The sequence below is a fragment of the Alligator mississippiensis genome, chromosome 12 (genome assembly GCF_030867095.1).
Source record: "Alligator mississippiensis isolate rAllMis1 chromosome 12, rAllMis1, whole genome shotgun sequence".
Taxonomy (NCBI): domain Eukaryota; kingdom Metazoa; phylum Chordata; order Crocodylia; family Alligatoridae; genus Alligator; species Alligator mississippiensis.
The window spans coordinates 28,527,213-28,554,212 of record NC_081835.1 but is presented as its reverse complement, the minus strand read 5'-3'; the positions used below and the strand labels follow the sequence as shown (position 1 = coordinate 28,554,212).

The following is a 27,000-nucleotide window of genomic DNA, read 5'->3' as shown; positions in this document are numbered from 1 at the left end:
AGAATTTTTTAGTCTTATTGCTTGGATTCGACTCGGCTTAACTGGTCTCTTCTTGCATATTCTTTCCTCAAAAATACTTAATGCAGTGAAATTGTCCTGGTAATTGTACTAATTTCTGTTTTTTCTTTTGCCATAGGCAAAATAATTTTTCAGCAAATTTAAGTGGGCATAAAGAATTAATAATGTTTGAAACACAGTTAATTTCCTTCATAGTTCTAGGGTTTAAGTCTTTATAAGGGTAGGGTACATTTTATTTTACTTCAGCAAAGGATAATACTACTATAGTTGAAAAGTTGTTGAACAGAGAATTAAAAAACAGAATATTGTACACTGGATGTCCTGTAAATAATGGCTGGTTTAATGGTTTATGGATTTTGTTATGTAATTTCAGAAGGGTATTTGTTTAGGGATTACTTTGTGTCTGTTTGCAAAAGGGGGGCTTCATACTTATATGTGTATGTGACACTGGAATAGAAAAGAAAGATGACAGGGAATGCTCAAGGGATGGAGAGGCTTTAATTACAATCCTGTATGCCTAGAGATGTGAAGGCCCAGAAAAAAACCAGAAAAATTCAGAAAAAAACTTTTTCTCCCCGTTTTTTTCTGAGGACTTTCTTTTGTTTATTTCCAAAAAATTGGAAAAATTGAAATAGGAACACTGTACTTGATGAGGATGTCTTCTGGGTTCAGCTTCAGAACTCCCTGGAGACTCAAAAGCCAATTTCTTCCGCAGTCACTGCATCTGTATCAGGCAGCGCACTTTTGTCAGACGTTCCTTACCAAATGGCCCAGATAAAATCAACTGTTTTTGAGAATCTAAGTGTATCTCCGCTTACAAGTACAGAAGAAAGAAAAGTGAAAAACTTTATTAACAGACGGGAAGAATTTTGTTGCCATTCTATTCATGCTGCTGAAAATTTCTTGGATCCAAAATTCAAAGTCAGAAATGTTAGTGATGCTAGAACTGCTACTGCATTTGATTGGATTACAAAACAAGCAATCAGGACTTGTAGTAGAGGTATCATATTTTATTAGACCAACAAGAGTTTTGCAGAAAAGCAACACACTTAGGACTTGATGTTGGAAAGGTACTTTCAAATGTTGCAGAATACAGAACATCTTCAGGTATTTGGGCCCAGGAATGCAGTCTGAAACTCTGCCAGGCATATCCCTCCTGCAACATGGTGGCAAGGCTTTTGCACGAGACAGCCTCTGACTTCTCTTGCTTCTCACCTGCTTCAGATTCTTCCGTCTTCTGTAGCATGTGAAAAAAATGGTCTATGTTTGGAAATACTAACACCAAATCAAGAAACACACTAACATGTGAAAGAGAACAGAAACTTGTCTCAATCCGGGCAAACCTTCAGTTTTCAGAAGTCCATGAAGATGATAACAATGAAAGATCAGAAGAAGCACTAACTGCTGATAGTGATAGCTCAGAAAATTAGACTGATTAGGCAAAGATTCATGTAGCAAAAATTGTATTCAATGAGTCTTGTTTTTTTTTCTTTTTTTCTCAGCTTTTTCTAAAAATTAGTGCTTTCTATATCTGCTTGACACTGTGGAGGAGACTAAGTCTAGAATACATAATAATTTTCTTGGTTTTACTATAATGTTGATGGTTTCGTCTATTTTCAACTTTAATTTTTGCCTGCTTCTCATAAACTGGCAAAAACTAAGAGGAGCTAGGTTCCTTAGTAGCTTGTAGCTCTATTTGTAACAAAAATTAAAAATATTTCAAAGTAAATTCAGTTAGTAAATTTCATAGATTCATAAATGCTAGGGTCAGAAGGGACCTCAACAGATCATAGTGTCTGACCCCCTGCCTAGGCAGGAAAGAGTGCTGGGGTCAGATGACCCCAGCCAGATGCCTATCCAGCCTTCTCTTAAAGGAATCCCAAGGTAGGGGAGAGCACCAGGTCTTTTGGAAGCCCATTCCCAATTTTGGCCACCCTTACCGTGAAGAAGTTTTTCCTGATATCTAGCCTAAATCTGCTCTCTTTCAGTTTGTGGCCACTGTTCCTTGTTACCTCAAGAGGTGCCCTGGTGAACAGAGCATCTCTGATCCCTTGCTGCATCCCCCTAATGAATTTGTAGGTGGCCACAAGATCACCTCTCAGCCTCCTCTTGTGGAGGCTGAAGAGGTCTAGGTCCCTCAGTCTCTCTTCATAGGGCTTGTCCTGTAAGCCCCTAACCATACGAGTGGCCCTCCTCTGGACCCTCTTGAGTCTATCAACATCCTTCTTGAAGTATGGCACCCAAAGCTGGACACAGTACTCCAACTGCGGTCTGACCAGTGCCGCATAAAGGAGAAGTATCACCTCCTTGGTTCTATTTGTCATGCATCTGCCGATACATGATAAAGTATGGTTAACTTTGCTGCTGATTTCATCACACCGATGACTCACGTTCATCTTGGAGTCCACTATGACTCTGAGATCCCCATCTGTTTCTGTGCTGCTGAGAGGGTCACTTCCCAGCCAGTAGGTGTGCTGGATATTTTTGCGCCCTAGGTGCAGCGCTCTGCACTTGTCTTTGTTGAACTGAATCCTATCGTGTACTGCCCACTTTTCTAACCTGTCTAGGTCTGTCTGTGATCATTCCCCACCCTCCATAGTGTGCACTTCACCCCACAATTTAGTATTGTCCACAAACTTGGACAGAATTCACTTCACACCCACATCTAAGTCACTGATGAAGATTTTGAAGAGTACAGGTCCAAGGACTGAACCCTGCGGGACCCCACTACCCACGTCCTTCCAGGCTGATACCGACCCATCTACTACCACTTTCTGGGTGTGACTGCTAAGCCTATTTGCCACTTACCAGACCATGTAAACATCTATGTCACAGCCTCTTTATTTATGAGAATGGGATGAGATTCCATATCGAAGGCCTTACTAAAATCCAAGAAAACGACATCCACCTCTGCACAGTTTGTGACCCTGTCATAAAAAGAAACCAGATTGGTCAGGCATGATGTACCTGCTGCGAATTCATGCTGGTATCCCTGCTGCATTATTTTTCCTGCTGGACTCCCACAAATATTATCCTTCATAATCTTTTCAAAGACCTTTCCAAGGACTGTAATTGTTTGAATAAACTATACTTTAAAATTTAATAAATATACCAAACATGATAATTTTATTAGCAAACCAAATTATCCATAATGCATTTTATGTTCTTAAAGTAGCGAAGTGAATTTAGATCTGTAAAAGGTGTAAAGAAAATAAGTATTGCATATATTTCAATTTTCTCCAAAATTTCTGGTTTTTTTTTTACATGGCTTCAAAATTTCTAGAAACTTTACATCTCTATGCAGGCTATCTGTGTTTGAAGACTTACAGTGCCAACTGATACAACTTTACATTTTGATATTGAACAAAGAACATTGACTGGCTATTTCTAAATGTAAAAGTTTACCTATTCTTGGACGATATTTTAAGTTATATATGGATAAGAATGAGTCAGTAGATTAATGTATATGACAAAATTTCCACTTAGAAAATATCCACTTTTATTTATTTGGGAACAAGGGTGAGGTTTGTTAAATGAGAATCTTGTTGTCTAGCTCGGAGTTGTTTGTGTTGTCATTGCCACTGCAGCATGCAAGGAAGCTGGAGTTGCTGCTTCTGTAGCATTGCATTCCTTTGTCTAAGGCAGCGGTTCTGAACCAGGGGTACATGTACCCCTAGGGGGTACGTGAAGCCTCATCAGGGGGTATGAGAGATATATTTCATACATTGTCTAACACATAGTTTACTCATGATACAAATAGGCTATCAAGCTACTCAATGTATATGAAAAAGAGTAGTTTGGTGTTGTAAGCAGGGCCATCCCATCCTATTCTGCAGAACCTGTGGCTGCAGGGGGCCCTGCAGTCAAGAGGCTGTGCCCTGCTTGCTCCCTGCTGCCTGCGCCACATTTAAAGGGCTTAATGCAGGCAGGAAGCCCCTTCCTGGCTGAGCAGGGGAGGAGGTCCCAGCCCCGGGGAGGGAACCCAGGTGTCTCCAGCATGTGCTGCCCCACGCCATGCCCCCTACAGCACAGCCCATGTGCGTGCAGCCCGGCCCTGACTGTTTTATTTTAGTGACTTTATACAGCAATTAACTGCAATTTTGATTTTTTTTTGATGGATCAGTGGTCCCAAAAAAATGTGGGCTGTGTTTCATTAAGAGTCAAACTGGTCATCTGAGCATCAGGAAAGTAACAGATCAACTAACTGACTATAGACTTTTGTGACTGACTAGCCAATTGCCTGTCAAGAATGATGGGACAGGGAGTGGGTGGGGATGGAGCCCCATGTGTCCTGCCCTTCCTCTGGTCTGGGCCTGCTCCCCACTTCCCTCCTGCCACTTGGGGTCTGGGGCTGCTCCCCTCATCCCTGCTGTGGTGGTGGGAGGAGTGGGCTCGGGGACAACATGGGGGTGGGGGAGGAGAGGGCCTGGGCCCGAGTTGGGGAAGGAGGCCTGCTCCTCCCCTTTCTCCCACCCCCACTGCTGTAACAGGCCATCTTTCCCCCCCCCACCCGCTTAGGCCAGCTCCTCCCCCTCCCTCAACGTCGAGGCCCGGGTCCATTCCTGCCCTCTCCCCACCGCGTCAGCCCGGGCTCACTCTTTTTCCACCCTGCTGCCCCGCTGCCATGGCATACTTTTTCCTCCCCCTCACTGCTGCCAAGTCTGCCCTGCAGGCAGCAGCAACAATAGGAGGAGGGGTGGAAAGAGGCCAGTGCTGGTGGTCCTTGTGATGCCACCATCACCTCCTAGGAGCAAGGGGGGCGGGGCGAGGCAAACTCTGCTGGGAGCAGGGGAGGGTGGCACAGCTGGCCTTGCCTCCCCCTCTGTCCCCTGTGTCCCCACCATCATGGTGGTGCTCCTCTGCGTTGCCACTTCCTGTCCCAATGCTGTATTCACACTCTGATTGGTTGTTTCATTCAGCCAATCGGAGTGCGAATAAAGCATTACAGACAGATAGAAAAATTAAGGCTTTTATAATATTAGAATGCCAGAAGTAGTGGATTGTATTTTTTTAAAGGGGAGTTCACTATTTGCAAGTTAACAATACCCATAAATAAAGGTAATGCCATCTTTCCACAAAGAGTGGGAAGAGATTATGCTGTTATACTATTACTCTGTCCACTTAGGATGGAAGTTTGTACATTTATTCACATTCATACTTTTGGATTAAAAAAAAAAAAAATCTGAATAGTTCCCTGTTATCCAAAACAAATATAATTGTCATGAACAGAGGCCAGTTTCATTAGGGGAAGTCTAGACTTCTAAATGTATAAGATAGTGGTGTGTCTTGTTGTGCCCTCCATTTCTCTGTCAGGATGACTCCTGTGAATGTAAAATTTAAAAGGTAGGACTTCTGAGCAGGTGCCTCAGGTTCCCTTATTTGCTTGGAAATAGTCTGCTAGAAAGATATAGTTTTAGAAGTAAAAACATTGTGTTCTTATGTTAAAGGGGTCATGTACATCCTTTAAGCACCCCATGCAAAAAGTCTGCCCTTTTATACCAGACAAGTGAAAGATAGATATATCGATAGCAATTCCAAGCCCATGCTGTGACCAGCTATAAAAACTCACATTTCTGGGAATATAGAAGTGATGTGCCTGTTGGGAGTATTTTATGCTTGTCATGATAATGCTATAGAAAAATTTAGATGTGAGAAAGTGTCACTGGAAAAATTTCAGCTGCCAAAGAGAGACAGATGTACTATGTACTAGCAGCAACCGCAGAGGCAGACTGACCAAGATGGTAGTGAGAAAGCAGACTGAAGGACAGTTGGAGGGAGGTAAGAAGGATCAAAGGCATAGGTTACGAGGAAGATTTTTGTATGTATAGGTCTCCCTTGTATTGAATAATGTGTATTCTTAGGATCAAAGGCATAGGTCACAAGGAAGATTTTTGTATGTATAGGTCTCCCTTGTATTGAATAATGTGTATTCTTTAGTATCTGTACGTATATAATCTCTGTCACTATAAAAGAGTCAGTCTTCACAAGAGTTTCTTTACATCTGTTAGAAAAAGGAGAGCTGTGATCTGTAAGATGTAGCCCTTGGGAATGTTGTGATCTCTGAGCAATGAATTAATTTAAAAGGAATTGGCTATAATCATTTTTAATCTATCTTGCTCCAATATTTGTGCCTTGTAAAGGAATACTGTACTCATTTAATTCAGGTCAGCAAGGTTCTTTGGGTAAATCCAATATCTTTTATTAGATCAACTAAAATAGTTGGAAAAATTATTCTTTGTAAGCTTTCAGGTACAAACACCCCTTTTCAGGCTGGTGTTTGTACCTGAACGTTTTCAAAGAAGAATATTTCCAACCATTTCAGTTGGTCTAATAAAAGACCAGCTGGTTACCCAAAGAACCTTATCTGCCTGTGCCCTTAGACCAACATAGCTACAACCAATACCCATTAATTCATGTCAGCACTCTGACATTTTAAAAGGAAATAACTAAACAACACTAAACCTTTATAAATTATGAAATACTTTTCTGTTTGGTACCATATAAATCTTCCACTTTTGATATGTACAACATAGAAAGTTGACTGTTTTATACGCGTGAACATTGAAATAAAAATTACATTAAGTACTTTGCCTTCCACTATCCCATAAGTAGGTGTGGTGGAGCACCTTTGAGGGGCTGCAGTAGGCTGGGGCAGAGCCCAGCAGGGAAGGCAGTCAGGCGAAGCCCCCCCAGATCTCATTCTAAGGGGGGAGGTGTGTGGCGGAGCACTGCTGGAGGTGTTCACCAATTGAGGGCTCTCACAGGCTTGGAGGAGAGCCTGCTTTGGAGGAGCAGCAGGGGAAACCTTCCCCAGGTACCATTTTAAGGGGGAAGGTGTGTGGCAGGGCACTGTTGGTGCCTGCCACTTTAAGACCTGAGCCAAGCAGCCAGCAGGTGCTTGATTGTGGCAGCCATTTTAGATCCCTGGCTGCCTATATAAACATCAGTTCCCTGCTGGCAGGGGAGGCAGCAACATTGCCTGGTTGTGAGGCTTCATGTATCATCCTGGAGGTAAAGGTAGAATCTGTAGGGGATGGTCAGGAGGCTCCTGGTCCTGGGCATGACCTAAAACTGCACCCTGCCAGGAGTGGCTGTCCTGGTGGGGCTCTCAGTGGTGCAGGAGCCCCCAGGAAATGCCAGGCCAGTTATCAGCCCGGTGAAAGGTGGGTAGGGGTGCCTTAACCCTTGCTTTCACCTTTGGCGTGGGTCTGGTAATACCGAAGGTAGTGGAGGGGCCAGGCATGGCTGCAGCCACCTGAGCCCTGTGGGGTACAAGACCCCGAGAGACCCCGAGGAGGGAGAGTGGGGGCCAGGCACGGCTGCAGCCTCCTGAGCCCTGTGGGGTGCAAGAACCCGAGAGACCTCGAGGAGGGAGAGTGGGGGCCAGGCACAGCTACGGCCACCTGAGCCCTGTGGCGTGCAATACCCCGAGGAGGAAGAGTGGGGGCCAGGCCACCTGAGCCCTGTGGGGTGCAAGACCTTGAGGAGGGAGATTGGGGGACAGGCACGGCTGCGGCCACCTGAACCCACCAGGGAGGGAAGCCCCATGGCCCCAAGTGAGGGGGTAGTATGGAGCACCAAGTGAGGGGGCGGTATGGAGTGGACCCCAAGTGAGGGGGCAGAGATGAGTAGTTTCAGTGAAGGGGGAGGAAAACCAGAGGGCTGAGAGCTCAGTATGTTTATATAGATAGAGCACAATGACATGCTGCTCCACAGGGGGAGTGAGAGTCCCCGTGAGACCCTGGAATACCAGTTGTGGTGCGAGTTACCCCAGCTCCCACAACCAGGTGGGTTAACCTCTAGTAGGGCCAGAAGGTGGACCCAGGAGCGAGAGTGGGGCTAGAGGCTCAGAGGACTGATGTAGAGTACCCTCGACTGGTCCATGCTAGGGCCAGAACCAGAACCAGAATGGTCAAAAGGGCCAGGGGCCCAACGTGAGGGATGCCCAGAGCTGAGGGCCTGGGGTCCTGACTGGCCTTGGAGGAGAAGCCATGGCTTGTGCAGCCAGAGGTCCTGGGGGAACCACGCCCAAGAGGGGAAACAGTTTCAGGGAGCTAGGTAGCCTGAAGGAGGGTGGGGTAGGCTGCCTGAATGGAGGGATCTTAGAGGGGTCCTGTTTGGAGGGTTCTGGGGCCCAATGTGGGGGCTGATGAGAGTAACTTCTGTGGATGCCATCTGCGAGGCTTGGGCTGTGGTGTAGGGGAGGACTGGAACCGCAGTTAACGCCCCTTGGCATCTGGGCAAGAATGGGCAGCCTCCTGCCTTAATTAACGTCGTAATTAATTAAGAACAAGGCATGGCAGGTGAGTCAGGTGAGTGGCGTGCCTCAAAGGCAAGTGGGGAAACTATCACTGTGGCTAGTCGGGGAGCCCCACTTTGCCACAGTAGGATATACTCTTCTGAAAATGTTTGATACATAGGCTATTCCATTGTGAGCAATGGACAATAGAATTCAGTTTAAAAAATTACTGCATTGGTTGTAACTAATGCACCTTTGTGCATCAATTCACAGCAGTGAATCAGTTTCTCAAAAACAGTGGCATATGCAGTAATGTTTTTCAAGCTGAAACAACAAACATCTGACATCCTTAGACTTCCTCTAGTCAGTTATCCACATCATACATCCTTTGCCATAAATGTCACATTGTATGTTTTTTATTAAATGTTGTTTATACATTCTGTTGCTGCCTCACTAATATTTATGCTAATATTCAAAGTTAACTGATGATTACAATTTTTTTTACTCTTCTAATCTTTTATAAAAAGGTCTTGACAATAGTTAATTGATTTTTCACTTTTCATCATTTACTATGTCAAGTAGATTTGAAATTAAGATCTTTAGAAATGCCTTCAGAAAATAGTATTTTGAAGGTAATGAAATGTGAGTAGATATATATAAAAAAAAAAAGCCACCCCTATGTAAAGTACAAGCATGCATTTAAACAAGAATGCACAATTATAGATAAAATAAAGTCCGGAAGGCTAAACTATGCATGCCACAGTCTACAGCTGTAAAATAAGACCTGCAGCTGAAATGCTTATTTCAGAGTCACTCTAGATCGGGGCAGGCAATTATTTCGGGCGGAGGGCTGCTTACCCAGTTTTGGCAGGCTGTCGAAGGCCACATAGGTAGCCCTGTCCCTTGACAAGTGCCCCGCCCCTTGACAGGTGCCCTGCCCTCTGGTCACCATCTTGGGACCAATGTCCCAGGGCCAGCACTGGTGGGGCCCAAAGCGGGGCACAGGCTGGCAGGGCACCCTGTTTGGGGCTTGGGGTCACTGTCGTGGGACAGCTGATGGTGGAACAGCCCCTAGAAGGTGCCACCAGGGCCAAACCCCAGGGACGGGCAAGTCTGGGACACCCTGAAACCCCAGCCCACGCTGCCTTGTGGGTTAGCTCTTGGCAGGGAAAGGCTAAGGTAGTTGACCCCAAAATAAGAATAAGGGCAGGGCCAGATTGTTGGCTAGAGTGGACAGCTACACCTGGCTCCATCTGGAAAGTTGTCTCTAGTGGATCAGGCGGCTGAGCAGATATGCTCATCTCCTCAGCTGTGAAAGCATATAGCAAGAACTGTGTGGACAGTGTAAAGCATCAGTTCAGGTGCAGTAGGACCTCATGGCCATCCACTGCATCCAGACTTGTTTCGAGACATTTCAATATTGTCGTGGCACTGGATTTAGACAGGCCTGGATAAGAGAGTGAGGGTGACTATGCAAATTTCCCTCACTTAAATCCAACTTGCATAAAATTCATGACATCATCTATATCTCCCATAGATACACTGAAGTTCTGTGGCAATGGGCGAGCAGCAAACAGCAGGTATGGATGCACTGGGAGCTGTAGCTGCAGACCTGCACACAGGTGGCTCAGGGCGTAGGGTTTTATTTCACTGGATTGAAGCAGCAGTGGAATTTGGCAGCCCCTTGGGTGACTGAGCAGCCCTATTTAGGATCACTGCTCACTTCCATAGTATGAGGAAGGGTCTAGAAAAGGTGCCCTAAATATTGTCTGCTTCACCTTAACTCTGGTCAGCATAGTGTGGTTGGTGGGGATCCCACTATAGCGGTCAAATCACACAGAAAGATAAAAAAAGACAAAAGTGACACCACTCACCATCAGTGCTTGGAATGTGAATATGCTAATGGACTGTACAATAGCAGATAGACCAGAGAGAAGAACAGCTTTAGTTGATAGAGAACTGGCCAGATTCAACATTCAGATAGTGGCCCTGAGTGAAACTCACCTAGCTGATAAAAGACAACATACTGTAAAAGGAGCTGGCTACAGATTCTTTTGGAGTGGCCTTAGTAAAGAAGAGTGATGTGAAGTTGATGTTGTGTTTAGCATCAAAACAAAGCTAGTCAGCAAGTTTACAAATCTCCCAAAGGGAGTGAATGACAGATTTTAGTTAATGACACTCCCACTGTCTGGGCAAAGCTGTGCAGCTATCAGCACTTATGCAGCCACCATGACCAACCCAGATGTTATTAAGGACGAGTTTTACCAAAACCTGGAGTCTCTTATTACAGAAGTGCCAGAGGCAGATAAGCTCATCTTTGGTGACATTAATTCTAGAGCTGGTGCAGATCACTAGTCATGGCCAGGCATCATTGGAAAAATTGTCCTTGGGAAATACAACAGCTGTGGGCTCCTCCTGTTGGGGAAATGCGCAGAACATGACCTCCTTATCACCAACACAGTCTTCTGCCTGCCAAAACCACAGCAAGACGTCTTGGATGCACCCATGCCTTGCTTATGTCATCATTAAGAGAAGAGATGGACAGGATGTCAGTGACAAAGGCCCTGAGAAGTGTAGAATGTTGGACTGACCACAGGCTCATAGTCTCCAAGCTGAATATCTGGTTACATCTTAGTAGACAACCATAAGGCAAAAAAGCACTGAAAAGGCTTAATGTCTCCAAATTGAAACAGGAGAATATAAAGCAGGCATTCATTGAAGAACTATGCAGCCAACTAGTAACAATTGATGCATCCTCCAGTAACATCGAGGAAAATTGGATATCCTTCAGACCCTATGTACCCAGTGACATCTAATACCCTCATTTCTGCCACACAAACTTCAAGATTGGTTTGAGGAAAATGATACTGGCCTGGGGAGACAGTTGAATGAGAAACATTGGCTCCATAAGGCCTGCTTAGAAGACAGCACTTCAGCATCTAAGAAGGCAGCCTTCAATAGCATCAAGAGGACTGTCCAATGCAAACTCAGAAACAAAACTCATGGCTGAGCAACAGGGCAGATGAGATGCTGTCCTACACAGACAGAAATGATATGAAGAACTTCTATGATGCTCTGAAGACAAGCTATGTGCCACGGTCATCAGGAACATCTTCAATACTGAGTGCTGATGGAACCATGCTTCTCACTAACAAAGAAAAATATTGCAGAGATGAGCAGAACATTTCAACAACATCCTCAATGAACAATCATCAATTAGTGATGAGGCAATTGATCAGCTGCCCCAGGTAGACATTAACATATTTCTTGCTGATCCTCCAATGCTGACTGAGACTGTGGAAGCAATTAACCTGCTGTCAAATGGCAAAGCACCTGGAGCAGATGCTATACCAGCAGATGTCTACAAGGTTGGAAGCTCCTACATGGCTCTGAAATTGACTGAACTCTTCCAGTCAATGTGGACTCAAGGAACTATACCCCAGGAGTACAAGGATGCATCCATTGTCCACTTGTACAAGTGGACAGGCAATAGACAATCCTGCAATAACCATTGGAGCATCTCCTTGCTGTCAATAGCTGGCAGAATTCTCACTAGAATTCTGCTGAATCACCTTGTGCAACACATTGAAGAAGGGCTCCTGCCTGAGAGTCAGTCTAGCTTTAGGAAAGCACGCAGGACCATAGACTAAGGGCATTTGTACACATGTTGTGCTGTGATGCATAGATTTGTATAAACAGCAAAATGTGTGTCAGTGCTGAGAAAATGGCGGTGGCACGCATTTGAACTAAAACACATTGAAGGTGTTTTAGTTCAAAACTGCACCGCCACCATTTTCTCAGCACTGATGCACATTTTGCCATTTATACAAATACATGTGATGCAGCGCTAGGCATGTCAGCTCACGTGCAGAGCAGACTTAATTGTCACGCGCTGCCTGGATGCAGGAGCCGAGGCTGATTTCATCTTCTTGGACTTTAGGAAGGCCTTCGACACAGTTTTGCACCCTATCCTCATTGGGAAGCTAGCAGACTGCGGAGTGGATGCCTACACGGTCAGGTGGGTGGCCAACTGGCTTAGGGATCGCACCCAGAGAGTGGTGGTGGATGGTTCCTTCTCGGCCTGGAGGGAGATGGGCAGTGGGGTCCTGCAGGGTTCGGTCCTTGGACCGATATTATTCAATATCTTCATCAGCGATTTGGACGAGAGCGTGGAGAGCACCCTCTCTAAGTTTGCTGATGATACCAAGTTATGGAGCAAAGTTAGTACACCGGAGGGCAGGGAGCAGATTCAGGCTGACTTGGACAGGTTGGATCAATGGGCAGAAAGAAATAGGATGTAATTTAATAAAGATAAATGTAAGGTACTCCACCTGGGAAGGAGGAATCCCCAGCAAACCTATAGGTTGGGGAATGTCCTTCTCAGCAGCTCGGAGGCAGAGAGGGATCTTGGAGTCATAATTGACTCCAAGATGAACATGAGCCGGCAGTGTAACGAGGCCATCAACAAGGCCAATTGCACCTCATCATGCATTAGCAGGTGCATGACTAATAGAACAAAGGAGGTGATCCTCCACCTCTATGCGGCACTGGTCAGGCCGCAGTTGGAGTCCTGTGTCCAGTTTTGGGCGCCGCACTTCAAGAGGGACACGGGGAATCTCGAGAGGGTCCAGAGGAGGACCACTCACATGATTAGGGCCTTCGTGATAGACCCTACGGAGGGAGGTTGAGAGAGCTGAATCTCTTCAGCCTTCACAAGAGACGGCTGAGGGGAGATCTTGTGGCCGCCTATAAATTTATTAGGGGAGGTCAACGAGGAATAGGGGAAGCGCTGTTTACTAAGGTGGCCCAGGGAGTGACTAGGAATAATGGGTGTAAACTAGTTGAGAGTGGATTTAGGTTAGATATTAGGAAGAAATTTTCACAGTAAGGGTGGCCAGGATCTGGAATGGGCTTCCAAGAGGGGTGGTGCTATCACCTAGTTTGGAGGTCTTCAAGAGGAGGTTAGATAGTCACCTGGCTGGGGTCATCTGACCTCGGTCCTCTTTCCTGCCAGGGGCAGGGGGTCGGACACGATGATCCATTGTGGTCCCTTCCGACTCTACAATCTACGAATCTATGAACTTCAGGAGAAATGCCAGGAACAGAATTCCAATTTGTACATGATTTTCACTGACCTGACAAAAACATTTGATACAGTCAGTCAGGAGGGCCTTTGGAAGATAATGGCAAAATTTAGTTGTCCAGAGAAATTCATCATAATGGTTCGGCAATTCTATGATGGCATGCTTGGTCATGTTCTAGATGAGAGTGAGTCATCTGAACCATTCCCAGTCACCAGTGTGTTGGCCCCAACCCTCTTCAGCATGATGTTCTCTGCCATGTTTACAGATGCCTTTCATGACTGTGAGACTGGGATTGACATCAGATGCCGGACTCATGGCAATTGCTTCAATTTGAGATTACTGGTGAAGACAAAGTTACAGGAAGTGACTGTTCATGATCTTCTATTTGCTGATGACTGTTCCCTGAATTGTAAATCTGAGTCTGACATGCAGCAAAGTATGGACCATTTCTCTTCAACTTGTGACAACTTTGGTCTCACAGTTAACACTAAGAAGACAGAAGTGACGCACCAACCTGCATCAGGAAAGCCTTACATAGAGCCAGCCATCACCGTGAATGGCCAAGTCCTTCAGGCTGTGGACAAGTTCACATATCTCGGCAGTACACTGTCACATGCAGTTAATGTTGATGATGAAATCAATACCATAATTGCCAAAGCATGTATGGCTTTTGGCAGACTACGTACAAATGTGTGGGAATGTAGAGGCATTCATCAACAAACAAAACTGAAGATCAAAGCCATTGTGTTGCCAAACCTGATGTATGCATGCAAAACATGGACGGTGTACAGACACCATGTTATGAAGCTGTACCACTTTCTCATGGGCTGTCTGAGGAAACTGATGAGAATAAGATGGCAAGACAAGGTCTCAGACACTGAGGTTCTCACGTGGGCAGGCTTTCCAAGGATTCAACTCTGTTAATGAGATCACAGATGAGATGGGCAGGCCATGTCACCAGGATGTCAGAGGAGTGATTGCCATAGAAGATCTTCTATGGCGAGCTAAAGGAGGGAAAGCACTCTTAGGGAGGCCAGAAGAAAAGTTTCACCAACTCCCTCAAGTCATCCTTGAGCCATTTCAACATTGACCCAAAATCTTGGAAAGATGGCACTCATGATTCTTTCCCCTGGTGAAGCCTCATTAATACTGGAGCTACAGTCTATGAACGGAGAAGAACTGCTGAGGAAGAGCAGAAGCGCAAACAGTGGAAATCTTGCAACAGCAGCACTCTGCTGTTCATCAAGCAGCTCAAATTGTCATCTCTTGCTCAGTGTGCCACAGACGGTTCAAATCGGCCTGATCATCCACTCAGGTGCTCACAGAAACCAAATTAATCAGTGATGTCATTGTCATCTTCAAATTCAGAGGACAAACAACATCAACCAGAGGACCGGAAAAGGGTTGACATAATGTCCCTCTTTTGCCTTTAAAAAAAAAAAAAAAAGAAGGGAATTATAGCTTAACTTCAATGCTCAGGAAACTGCTGCACCAAATTATAAAGTCTTTTTTGTAAACATCTGAAGGAGGAAAGGCAATCATGGGCTAGCACAGAGTTCAAAAGAAGAAATCATGACAAATTTGATCTCATTCGTCAATAAATTAATCGTTTAGGTTGATTAAAAGAATGCAGTGGATATAGTGTACTTGAACTTTGGTAAGGCTTTTGACAAAGTTCCACAAGACCTCCTCACAAGCAAACTGGATAATGTGGGCTAAACGAAACTACAAGATGGATAGAGAACTGGTTTAATAGCCACATGCCAAGGGTAATTACAAGTGGATCAATATTGGAATGACAGGAGGTTTCAAGTTAAAGTCCAGCTCGGGTCTGTCCTGGGTCCTCTGCTGTTCATTGTGTTTATTAATGATTTTGATGCTGAACTAGAGAATGTTATGACCAGATTTGCAGATGATATGAAACTTGGAAGGATTGCAAACACACTGGGGGACAGGAGTAGAATTCAGAAATATCTTAATGACCTGAAAAGCTGGGCTAGAGACAACAGGATGAAATTCAGTGCAGTGCAGTGAAAAATTACCTAAAGCACAGATACAGAATGGGTGGATAACTGTCTGGGTATCAGCACTGCTCAGGAAGATCTTGGGATTTTAGTGAATTGTATTCAACAGAAGTCAGCAATGTGACACAGCTGCAAAAAAGTGAATGCAGTTTTGGACTGCATCAATAGGAGTATTAGGTGTAAGAGGGTGGGAGGCAGTAATACTACCCTATTCAGCTCTAGTTAGGCCTCATCTAGAGAATTGTGTGCAGTTCTGGTCTCCACTTTTTAAAAAGAGCATGGAAAAAGTGAGTGGTTCCAAGGCAGGTGATAAAAATGATAAAGGGCTTGGAAGGCAAGCTGTCTGACAAGAGGTTGAGAGAAACAAGTATATTTAACTTGCAGAAAATGCGATTTGTGGGAAGTCTTCAAATGGCTAACGGGCTACCATTAAAAGATGGAACATTTTTTTCTTCCTCCTTGCAGTCAGATGTGTAGCAATGGCTTGAAATTGCAGCAAAGTAGGTTTAGATTGGATACCAGGAAAAACTTTTTCGCTATGATAATGGTGAGGCAGTGGACTAGACTGCCTAGGGGAGCTGTGAAATTTCCTTCATTGAAGGTTTTCAAGAAGAGGTTGAAGAAGTAGTAGTCAGGGATGATTTAGGAGTAGCAATACGTGGAGTGTGCTGTAGCAAGCAACAGACTGGAAACCCAGGAGACCTACACACATGCATTGCTCAGAAATTACAAAATGGATTCTGCAGACCACAGCAGGTAGAAATTGGGTGAGACCATAGTCCGAAGCAGGAGAATGAAGCAGAGCTTCACAATTGCTTATGAAAGAAGATTAAAATTGCTGGGACAAGATTACCAGGGAAGTGGGGTTGGGCCGAAAATAGGATGATAGGGGAGTTATGTCTGTACAGTCAGAGTGTTATGATGCATGGAGTTGGGTTTGCACTCTCCAGGTTACAGTGTAGAGTGGAGGGTATTTGATTATCCCATGTTTTGGGGCTTAGCTGGTCACCACATGAAGCTGGGAAGGATTCCCACTCCCCCCTTCCTCCTCCCCCTCCCCATGCTATGGATGCTGGTTTATATATCAGTTCTGGTTTTTTTGGTGTCCCCCCCTGGAAAATTACATGTTTGCTGCAGCTAAGGGGATTTTGACAGGGGTATACTTGCATTCCTGCTAGGACTTAACAAATCCAAAGGTTCCTGGCAAGAAGGTCTTGCTTCTCATCTCAGTGTCAGACTGATCACCACATTTGGGAAAAGGAAGCAGTTTTTTACCCCAGTCAGATTGACATGGATTATAGGGTTTTACTTTCCTCTGTAATGATTGGATGGTCCTCTTCTTTAATTTTTTTTGAGTGTATTTAACAACTACTTGCAGTAAGTAGGTCATTGACAGTGCCTTTGTCCTCCTGTTATACCTGTAGCAAGTTACGGTGTTTTTGATGTTTTGGGCATTGTGCTACTAGTTGTGCCAAGAGATTTGTTTGCAAAGTTTTTAAGAATAAGGTAGAAAAACACTTGTTTAGGGACGATCCTTCCTTGAGCAGGGGGTTGGCTTAGACCTCGTGAGGTCCTTTCCAGCCCCATAGCTCTTAACTTCAGTTGTGAGAGGTACTCCTCCACCCTTATGCAGTATGTCTGTAGACTCTTCACTAAGAAGGGTTCACTTGAGTTAGTTAACAGTAAATTCTGGTGAAAGGAAGGGCAGTTTTCAAGAGTTACCTAGCTGAGATAAGGACTATAAGAAAGATTTGGGTTTACTTTTATTTATTGATTTGTGAAGACTACAAATTATCCTGTCTTCAGCAGCAATTTTTTTCTGCTGTTAGTTAACTCAAGAATATCCTTTTTTTTTTCCCTTACCTAGTGGAGGGTAGACCTAATTGTCTAGTCCAATGAAATTATCAATATGAAAGTTTCAAATGTTAGGTGGTATTCCAAAGTTTGCTTTTATTACATATAGGCTATCCTCATAAATGGAAGATTTTTTCTCCCTATTTTTGTTTAAGTTTAAATATTTATCTCTGAATATTAAAAACTTTTTGGTTATCCTCCTGAGTTCCTGGTTACTGATTACTTTTTATAACAATGTTGGCAATGTTGATGTTTTTCATGGTAATAATTTGGTGTTGTATATAGGTCTTCCTGATGACTGATGGCACAATCCTGTAAAGACAGGTGCATGTTTAACTTCATACAAAAATTGCAGAGAGTTGGGACTACAGGATCTGGGCACAAGTGGCAAACTTTTTGATTAACATCCTGAAACACTGGACTTTGCATCATTTGTCATTCTTAATGATGATGTCTAGGAATTTAATTTGGTAGCCTCAACTGGTGGGATTCTACCCATGACTGGGCAGTAGACATCGAGGGCTATAGGTTGTATAGACGAGATGGAGTAGGGAGAAAAGGGGGAGGGGAGGGATGTAGCGCTCTCTGTTAATGAGGAGTACATGTCCTCGATTAGGATGGGTTCAGAACAGGAGCAAACTGACGTGCTCTGGCTTAAAATGCAAGGGGGTCATGGGGAAAGGGACTTGATAGTGGGCGTCTACTACAGACCGCCTCACCAGGGGGATGAGATGGACCTGGAATTTTCAGGTCAGCTCATGGAGGCAGTAAGGATGTGGTTGTCATGGATGACCTAAACTACCCAGACAGCTGCTGGGAGGATGAGTCAGCCAGGTCTGAATGCTCACATAGATTTTTAGCCTCCCCCTGACCCAGGAGGTACATAATCCCACTAGAGAAAATGCCTTGCTGGACTTGGTCCTTGCCACAGGCAATGACCTGGTGAGGGATTTGTGGGTGCTCGACTACCTAGGTCAGGGGTGGGCAAAATACAGCCCCCACAGCCATTCTAACCGGCCCATGGGGCCCCTAAAGAAATTTGGAAAATTTATATTTCTCTGCCCTTGGTTCCCATCAAAAATGACAGGAACCAAGGGCAGTAGGACCCAGGGGAAGCCCAGTGGGTTCCAACAACAGCGGGGCCCACCCAGCCCCACCCCCCAGCTGGAAGCCCCTTTTGGGGTTTCTGGGCTGGGAACACGTGGCTACTGCAGCATGCGAAGCTCAGGTAAGTGGGGGGAGGGGGACCCTGGGCAAGGAAGTAGCGGGGGTGAGGGAAGTGGCCCCTCCTTACCCATGCCTGGTGTCCCACGCTGCAGCCGTTCGCAGCCTACTTGGGGCTGCTTGTGCCTGCTCCGGACAGCCCCTCATGGGCTGCGAGCACCTGCAACATGGGGCGCTGGCCATGGGGCATGTGAGGGGCCACTTTTTCCCACACTCAGCACCAACTTCTTCCCTGCTGGCGAGCAGGGGGCTGGGGCTGTGTGCTGCCCCCTGCCTGTACTGCAGGGCTGGGGGGCACCGGGTGTGAGTGGGCAGGGAGCCAGTGGGAGCACGGGGCCTGCACCGGTGCCCTGGGGCCAGTGCTGCTGGGGCCCAGAACAGGGTGGCAGGAGCGTGGGGACCCAGCTGGCAGGGGCTCTATGGAGCTGGGCCAGCTCCCCACTCCCTGCTGGTGCAGCCCAGCCCAGCTCCACGGACCCCTGCCAGCCTGCGCCCTGCTTTGGGCCCCACTGGTGCTGGCCCTGGGACATCGGTCCCAAGACATTGGGACATTGGTCCCAAGATGGTGACCAGGGGGTGGGTCACCTGTCAAGGGGTGGGGTATGTGTCAAGGGGTGGGGCTACCCATGTGGCCCTCAACAGCCTGCCAAAACTGGGTAAGCGGCCCTCTGCTCAAAATAATTGCCCGCCCTGACCTAGGCGTTAGTGACCATTGTCTGCTGGAATTTACTATCTGGTGCAGGGTGGTGAAAGCTAGCAGTAAGGCAAAAGTCCTTGACTTCAGGAGGGCCGACTTCAATGAGCTAAGGAGATTAGTAAGAGAGATATTGGGGAGTCGGAGCTTCAAAGAGATAGGAGTCCAGGGCAGGTGGTTGTTCCTTAAGGAGACGATCCTCCGAGCTCAGAGGGAGTCGGTCCCAACGTGAGCCAAATGTAGCAAGAGTGCTAAAACCTCCCTTGGCTCAGTAAAGGCATCCTGGAGGGCCTGAGGGTAAAAAAGGTGGTATACAAACAGTGGAACCAAGGGGCAGTCACCAAGGAAGATTACACCTCCGTTGCTTGTGATTGCAGGGAGGCAGTTAGGAAGGCCAAGGCAGAGACGGAACTAGGGCTGGTGACCAGAATTAAGGATAAAAAAAGTCCTTTTTCAAATGCATAGGGAGTAAGAAGAAGGCACCAGGTAATGTGGGGCCCCTACAGGACAGGCTTGGCAATCTGGTGATTGCAACAAAGGAAAAAGCTGATCTCTTCAACAAGTTCTTTGCCTCCATATTTCTGAGCAGGGACCGGGACAATTCCCCAACTAGGATAATGGACAGGCTCAGGGGACACAACGCTATGCCTAGGACCACGGATGATCTAGTTGTGGAACTCTTGGAGGGGCTGGATGTGTATAAATCAGCAGGTCTGGATGCTCTTCATCCGAGGGTACTGAGCGAATTGGCTGAGGTCATAGCACGGCCCCTGGCACAGCTGTATGAGTGCTCGTGGTACTCTGGCCAGGTCCCAGTGGACTGGAAAAGGGCCAGTGTGGTCCCCATTTACAAGAAAGGGAGAAATGAGAACCTGGGTAACTATCGGCCAGTTAGTCTCACTTCAGTCCTTGGGAAGACCTTTGGGAAACTTATCAAGGAACACATCTGTGGGGGGGGGGGTAATGGGAGGTAATGCTTAAGGGCAACCAACATGGGTTCACTGAGGGCAGATCCTGCTTGACTAACCTTGTTTCCTTTTACGACCGGGTCACACATAGTCCTTGGATGCAGGCTCTGAGGTAGAAGTTGTCTACCTGGACTTCAAGAAGGCCTTTGACACTGTTTCTTACCCCATTCTCATAAAAAAAACCACAAAAAAAAACGACAACTAGGTGACTGCGGCATTAATGCCTACTCAGTCAGATAGGTGGCAAATTGGCTCAGTGGTTGCACCCAGAGAGTGCTGGTGGATGGATCATTTTTGGCCTGGAGGGATGTGGGCAGTGGAGTTCCACAGAACTTGGTCTTTGGGCCTGTGCTATTCAACATCTTTATCAGTGGCTTGGAGGTGGGCGTGGAAAGCACGCTGTCCAAATTCGCTGATGACAAAGATGTGGGGAGAAGTGGGCAGAATCCAGCTTGATCTAGACAAATTACAGAGGTGGGCGGATAAGAATAGAATGGAATTCAATGCAGACAAGTGCAAGGTGCTGCATCTAGGGAGAAGGAACCTGCAACTTAGCTATAGGCTGGGGAACACCCTTCTCAATAACACAATGGCTGAAAGGGATCTTGGAGTCATTATTGACTCCAGGATGAACATGAGCCGCCAATGCGAGGAAGCAGTCAGTAAGGCTAACCACACCTTGTTGTGCATCTATAGATGCACCACAAGCAGGTCTAGGGAGGTGATCCTTTCCCTCTATGCGGTGCTGGTCAGGCCGCAGTTGGAGTATTGTGTCCAGTTCTGGGCGCTGCACTTCAAGAGGGATGTGGCTAACCTTGAGAGGGTCCAGAGGAGGGCCACTCACGTGGTCCGGGGGCAGCAGGCCAAACCCTACGAAGATAGACTAAAGGGTCTGAATCTCTTCAGCCTCCACAAGAGAAGACTGAGAGGGGATCTGGTGGCTGTCTATAAACTCACCAGGGGGGACCAGTGGAAAATAGGTGAGGCTCTGTTCCCCCAGGCACCACCTGGGATAACAAGGAATAATGGCCACAGATTGATTGAGAGCAGGTTCAGGCTTGATATCAGGAGGCATTACTTTACAGTTAGGGCTGCCAGGCTTTAGAATGGGCTCCCAAGGGAGGTGGTGCTCTCCCCTGCCTTGGGGGTCTTCAAGAGGACGTTGGATAGATATCTGGCTGGGGTATTATGATCCCAGCACTCGTTCCTGCCCAGGGCAGGGGGTCAGGCTTGATGATCTGTTCAGGTCCCTTCCGACCCTAGAAACTATTAAACAAAAGAAGAATTCAAATGTCTAATGAATAACGCAAGCTGTGCTACTGTTTTACCAATTGCAACAGGGTGAAAAATTTAAAAATAAATCCTCTAGATTCTTTCCTTCATATAACAATTAATTACTCCTAAGCAATTAATAATCAATTTTAAATCCTCTGACATCAGTGCAGATTAAAAAAAAACTGTTAGCCAAAGTATAAAGCCATTGAAGAGCATGTAGGAGAAAAATGGAGACAGCTCATTGAATTGTGGTGTTTTACATCTTTGAGAAGCCTGGTTTTTTGTTTGTTTAACGGATACTGGGCTCATTTTGACATTAGGTGATTTATAGAATTAAATGCAACACATGCGAAGTATAAAGCAATTGGATTTAATATTAGAAAGCTCATGATAACTGAATGAAAACAAATGTCTACCAAAAGAAGTACTTGCATACTATTATTTGTAATAGTTTATCTAATAATCTTAATGAAGAATGACTATAACTTTTAAGATAGGTACTTAATGTTTATTGTTTCATGTCCATGTCAGAAGAAACTTTTTTTTGTTCATGAATTATGTCATGAAGACATGTTTACTGTAAAACAACTGACTGTATGGAAAATTAAATCACTTTAGGTTCCATCTAGTCAAAATGGTTGAATATATTTCTCTCTAATTTTTTTTTATACTGCATACAGAACCATATCTTGGAAGGCTCTCGAGAGGTATCCTAGTAAATCATTTTGTGCTTCTGCTATACACATGAAGTACTAAGAATATAAAATACAAATCGGTTATTCATTGTTTAGTCATTAACATGTGATGTCTTGCTAAAGTGACCAGTGATATAGTAACTTACATTAACTACATGTTGAATGCAAATCATTTTCATTATCCATCATTAGCTTGTACTCTGCCTTTGTACTTTTTGATGTTTCTGTATGCTCAGTGCTTTTGTTTGTAATATTAGTTTTGTTTTGTACTAAGCTATTTTTGTAATAGAAAATTATTTGTAATGACATAATAGCATTAGACAGCTAACTTGGTAAGAAATACATGGAAACAGTTTATCTAAATTAGATTAACTTTATTGGTATTGAAAGTTTACTGTGCTTACTCCAATATTAATTACTAAGCTGGTCTTTAAAAAAATAATGGCATACCTTTTGCACTATTAAAAACCAGACATTAGGCTTGCAGGTACATGCACAGTATTTGACAAGTATTACTTTCCAACTGCATACAAAATTGCTAGTACGAGATTTATTCTGCCACTCAAATTGGTGTATAGTTGGTGGATCTACAAAAGTTTCCATGAAAGTAAAGCAAAATTTCATGTTGAAATAATGGGCTTGGACTTGGAAAAACATTTAAAATTAACACTTTGACAATACGAATTTAGATTTGCTAGAAATACAGATTTGGCCAGAAATATTTTCACTCTTAAACCTTTATTTTTGTTTGCATGAGGCACATGAGCAATGAACTATAAGCATTTTAACAGGGTTAGCTTGGAAAAAACAAACAAACAAAAGAAAAAATCTGTCAATAAACCACAGACCCAACACATGAGAGAAACCCTAAGCTAGTCAAGTAACTCGGGCTTAGTTGAATTCAAAAAGGTTTGGAACGAGAGAACAAATTCTTGAGATTCAGCCTCCATATTCTGCCTATATGTTTACAAATCTGGAGATGACCACCTGTTTCTCACTAAGTCATAATAGATCACAGTATTCAAGTACATGGAATAATTCTCTTGTTTTTTTTTTTAAGTTGCCTGGGAATATTCTGGGGCAGGGGTTTTAAGTCACTTCTGTTTACTAAAGTTAAAATTATTTATTTGTAACTTTCCCATGATGAGTTATCTCAGACTTATTTATGTCCTAATTTATGAAACTCCCAAATATTGTAATATACAATATAGTATTTACTTGAATCCAAGACAAGATTTCTTTTCCCATTTAACATGGGGGTGGGTTGGGGGGGGGGGAAGAGGCCCCTTGTCTTGGATTCAAGTGCAGGGCGATGCGGGGAAGTGGGTTGGCGACTTTTGTGGCCAATCCAGGTTTGGGGTTGGAGCTGCAGCTGCTGCCTCTGTTGCTGCTTCTGTGCTCCTCCAGCCCCCTGCTGCTGTTTACTGTCTGGTCCCACTCCACATGGTCACCCTGGCCTCTGCCAAGTCATGCAGCACCTGCTACTGCTGCAACTGCTCCTGTATGGCCTGGTAAGGACTGGAGCAGCTATGTGGGAGACGGGACATGGAATCAGACAGCAGGAGGCAAGGGGGAAAATGGGGGTAGGCATCAGTGGGGGAAAGTGGTAGGAAGGGCAGGCTACAAGGGGGTGAGGGGCAGGGGTCAGGCTACCTTCCCCCCTGCCACTTGTACCGTTACCACTGCTACCCTTGCTGCAGTGGTGGTGGGGATGAATTTAAGACAACCCTCCAATGATTAGGTTCTATACATAGAATATTATAACATTTTCTATGTATAGAATCTAATTGTTGGGGGGGGGGGGTCCTCTCAAATTCAACCTTGTCTTGGATTCAAGTAAAAATAGTAATTCATTTTGTAAAGGAAGTACGTTAGTACATATTTTGCCAAATATGGTCAAAGCCAGCATTAAAATTTCATATATTTACACACACACACACAACCTTCTCAGTATTTATGCATCTATGGAAGGATTTATAAGTATGGATTACCCAAAATGACATATATCTGAACAATCTTATGACTACCTCATTTACTCTTTGAAGGTTATATTTATAAACCAAAGTACTTGAGCATAAGAAGAACAGGTTATGTGTTAAAATGAAACAGAATTGAGCTAGAACATTTTGGGATCACAAATCACAGCTTTCTGATTCACCTTAGAATTGAAAACTCACGCATATGAGTTACTGGTACAGTGGTCTGGCTGAGAAATAAGTCTTTGCAAAAATCAGGAGGTAAAATCCCACACTGAGGAACTAATGCAGAGTTATTGTTATTGTTCCTTTGTTTGATCAAAGATCTAGTTGTGTATTTGACAAGAAAAACATTAGGATAAGATTTGGGAAATGTAATTCATAGCTTTGTTTTAGTTATAAACAACTCTCATAATAGCCATTTGCTGTAAGCAGCAAGCTTATTAAACATATCTGGATCTAGCCTTATAACGGCTATTCATTATGAAGCCAATTAAATAGTCAAGTATGTATGTGGGAGCCACAAACAAGTCTGACCAGAAATATTTCCTCCTTGCATGCAGTTCCCATAGAAGATATACAGGAATGCAGAATATAGCTTTAATTTTTTTCCTAAACAAAATTGCAATAGGAAGTAATTTACTTGGTTTTTCTAAACATGATAAAATGCTATCCAGTCTGCTGTGGGAGGTAAAAATTGAACCTTTACTCAGTGCTTATGATACCAAGGCCCCGAACAGACGTTACTCTTAATATGTGATTAACCAGTTAGTCATATCTTTAGTAGTGACCCGGCCACATGTTCATTCAGTTAATAGTGTGATAAACCGGGTTTAAGCCACATAGTTTGTTAGTACACACAAAATGTGTGAGAACTTTGTGGCAGGTTCCCATCATGCCTTAACATGATGGCCAGTGCTCCAAGCCTTGGGAGTACATTCAAGACTCCAGTGCATTCCCAAGGCTAGGAGTGCTATTCAGCTCATCGGTGCTCCCAGCCAGGGTGCATGTCAGAATGCTTGGCTCCCATGTGCTTCCATGGCTGGGGGCTCTTGTAGGTGGATTGGCTTCTAGCTGCAGGACCTCCCTGCCCCTTGGCTCCCATGCACTCCCAAGCTGGGATTGCCAATAAATTGGTGCTCCCAGCTGTTGGAGCACATGGAGCCCTTGCTCTCATATGATCCCATGGCTGGGAACACTAGTTGGTTGACTGGGACTCCCAGCCAGAGGTGCACATGGGAGCTCCTGTGCACTCCCCTGGCTGGGAGCCAACTGCTTCATGTACTCCTCAACCTGGTAGCTACGGTTAGCTGAGTGGTGCTGCCAGCTGCAGGAGCACATGATGGCAAAGTCTGTTACTTGCAAGTACAGGAGGAGCAATTACGATCTTGGGCTCCCCCCATACCAGCATATGGCAGCATTGGGATCAGATCCCTAATCCCACAGTCACTCCTCCTGCTATGCACGGAATTGTTAGGATTGTATGTGAGATCCCATTATGTCTTTAAGGTCTATCATCAGCCAAGACAGCAAAATAATTAAATGAATTTCATGGCTATGTCAAACACATACCCCACAGGCTGGACTCCTGCCAGCCCCCCGGGCTGTGTGCAGCACATACTGGCTGCTCTCCAGGGTTTGCGCTGTACGGGCACTGCATGCAGCACAGGTACAAGGTGTGAGCTGCATGAAGTGGCCAGTTTGGCTGTCAGTGAGAACCGCACGTGTTGGAGTCGGTGGCCCGGCCCCATCTCTCTCCCACCCCAACCACGTACCCCACACCCCTCCACACCCACCCACCACACCCTCCATATACACCCCCTTACCACCCACACACAATATACAATAGGACTGTATTTTGAGTTATTATGCAGTGACCTCTACATACACTTAGTGAGCACATAAATCAGTACAATAATATTTTAAAATAAAATTAAAATAAATTATAGCAGAAGTTTTATATTTTGTACCTGATTTGGGTGTTTTTTTGGTTTCAGGATTGCAGCACCCTCCTTCCCAAAAGGAGTACTTCCAGGGCAAAGGGAGGGACTTCTGGTGGCAAAGGTCAGGGTTTAGGGGCAGGACTTCTGGTCCCAATATGGTGACTGGGGGTGGGGCAGCTGTCAAGGGGCAGGGCTACCTATGTGGCCCTTGATAGCTCATTAAAACTCAGTAAGTGGCCCTCCAGCTGAAATAATTGCCTGCACCTCCCTTATGAGTACTTTGGATCAGGTATCTAAACCTAGGTGTTTATAAGTTATTTGCTGTTGGTTAATTTTTTTCTTTGTAGCTTTGAAAAGTACTTAGTGTATCATAAACCTTTACTTGCTTATTTGTATGTTTTATTGTTACATATTTAGCTCTCTTCACCTTGCAATCTGAAGCATAGTCCTAAAGTCATCCTGTGTGTTCTGCTTTATTCAGTTGTAAAATCATAGGCCAACAGTTATGTGAATGTGCTACAAACATTGCTTGATTATAAATTAGGGAGTGAAAATAGTTTTAATTGAGATCATGACCTCTGAAGAACAGTTTCAATGACATATATATTTTCCAATGCTTCAACCACATTGTTCTGGTCTCAAGATTTTCCTTACGGCCTGCATTATTTTACACACCCATAGCTTGTCCAGTATTCTGGTAATTGGACTGAAATGAACCTACCTACCTACCTACCTATTGCATGTAGTCATGCACTGAGAGTTGTTATACTTTATTTGAAAGGGTTCTGTGAATACCTTTACCTGTGAGTGAAGAGGTTTTAGTCAGCTGCGTTGTCATAAAATCCCAGGATAGAATGGTTGACTAATTATTTATATTAGACAAATTAATTGAGTCAGATTAATTTGACTCTCTCCTCTCCCGTTTCTAGTTTTTTTTCCCCCCTCTTCAGGTTGCTATTTAAGTAGTTGCAACCTTCTCTTTTCTTCTCACTGTGTGAATGGCAGT

The 27,000-nt window shown here is 44.7% G+C and overlaps 1 protein-coding gene and 1 long non-coding RNA gene across 5 annotated transcripts in view; one reads left to right on the top strand and one right to left on the bottom strand.

Annotated features, from left to right (window-relative positions):
* Nucleotides 1-27,000, top strand: part of HDAC11 (histone deacetylase 11) — a 99,205-nt gene that overhangs the window by 12,544 nt on the left and 59,661 nt on the right. The gene's annotated exons all lie outside the window — the stretch shown is intronic.
* LOC132244506 (uncharacterized) lies at nt 942-26,080 on the bottom strand. Its single transcript, XR_009456023.1, has 3 exons — nt 26,022-26,080; nt 2,827-2,945; nt 942-1,255 (listed from the first exon to the last, which is right to left on the bottom strand). It is a non-coding gene; the product is annotated as an uncharacterized LOC132244506 (long non-coding RNA).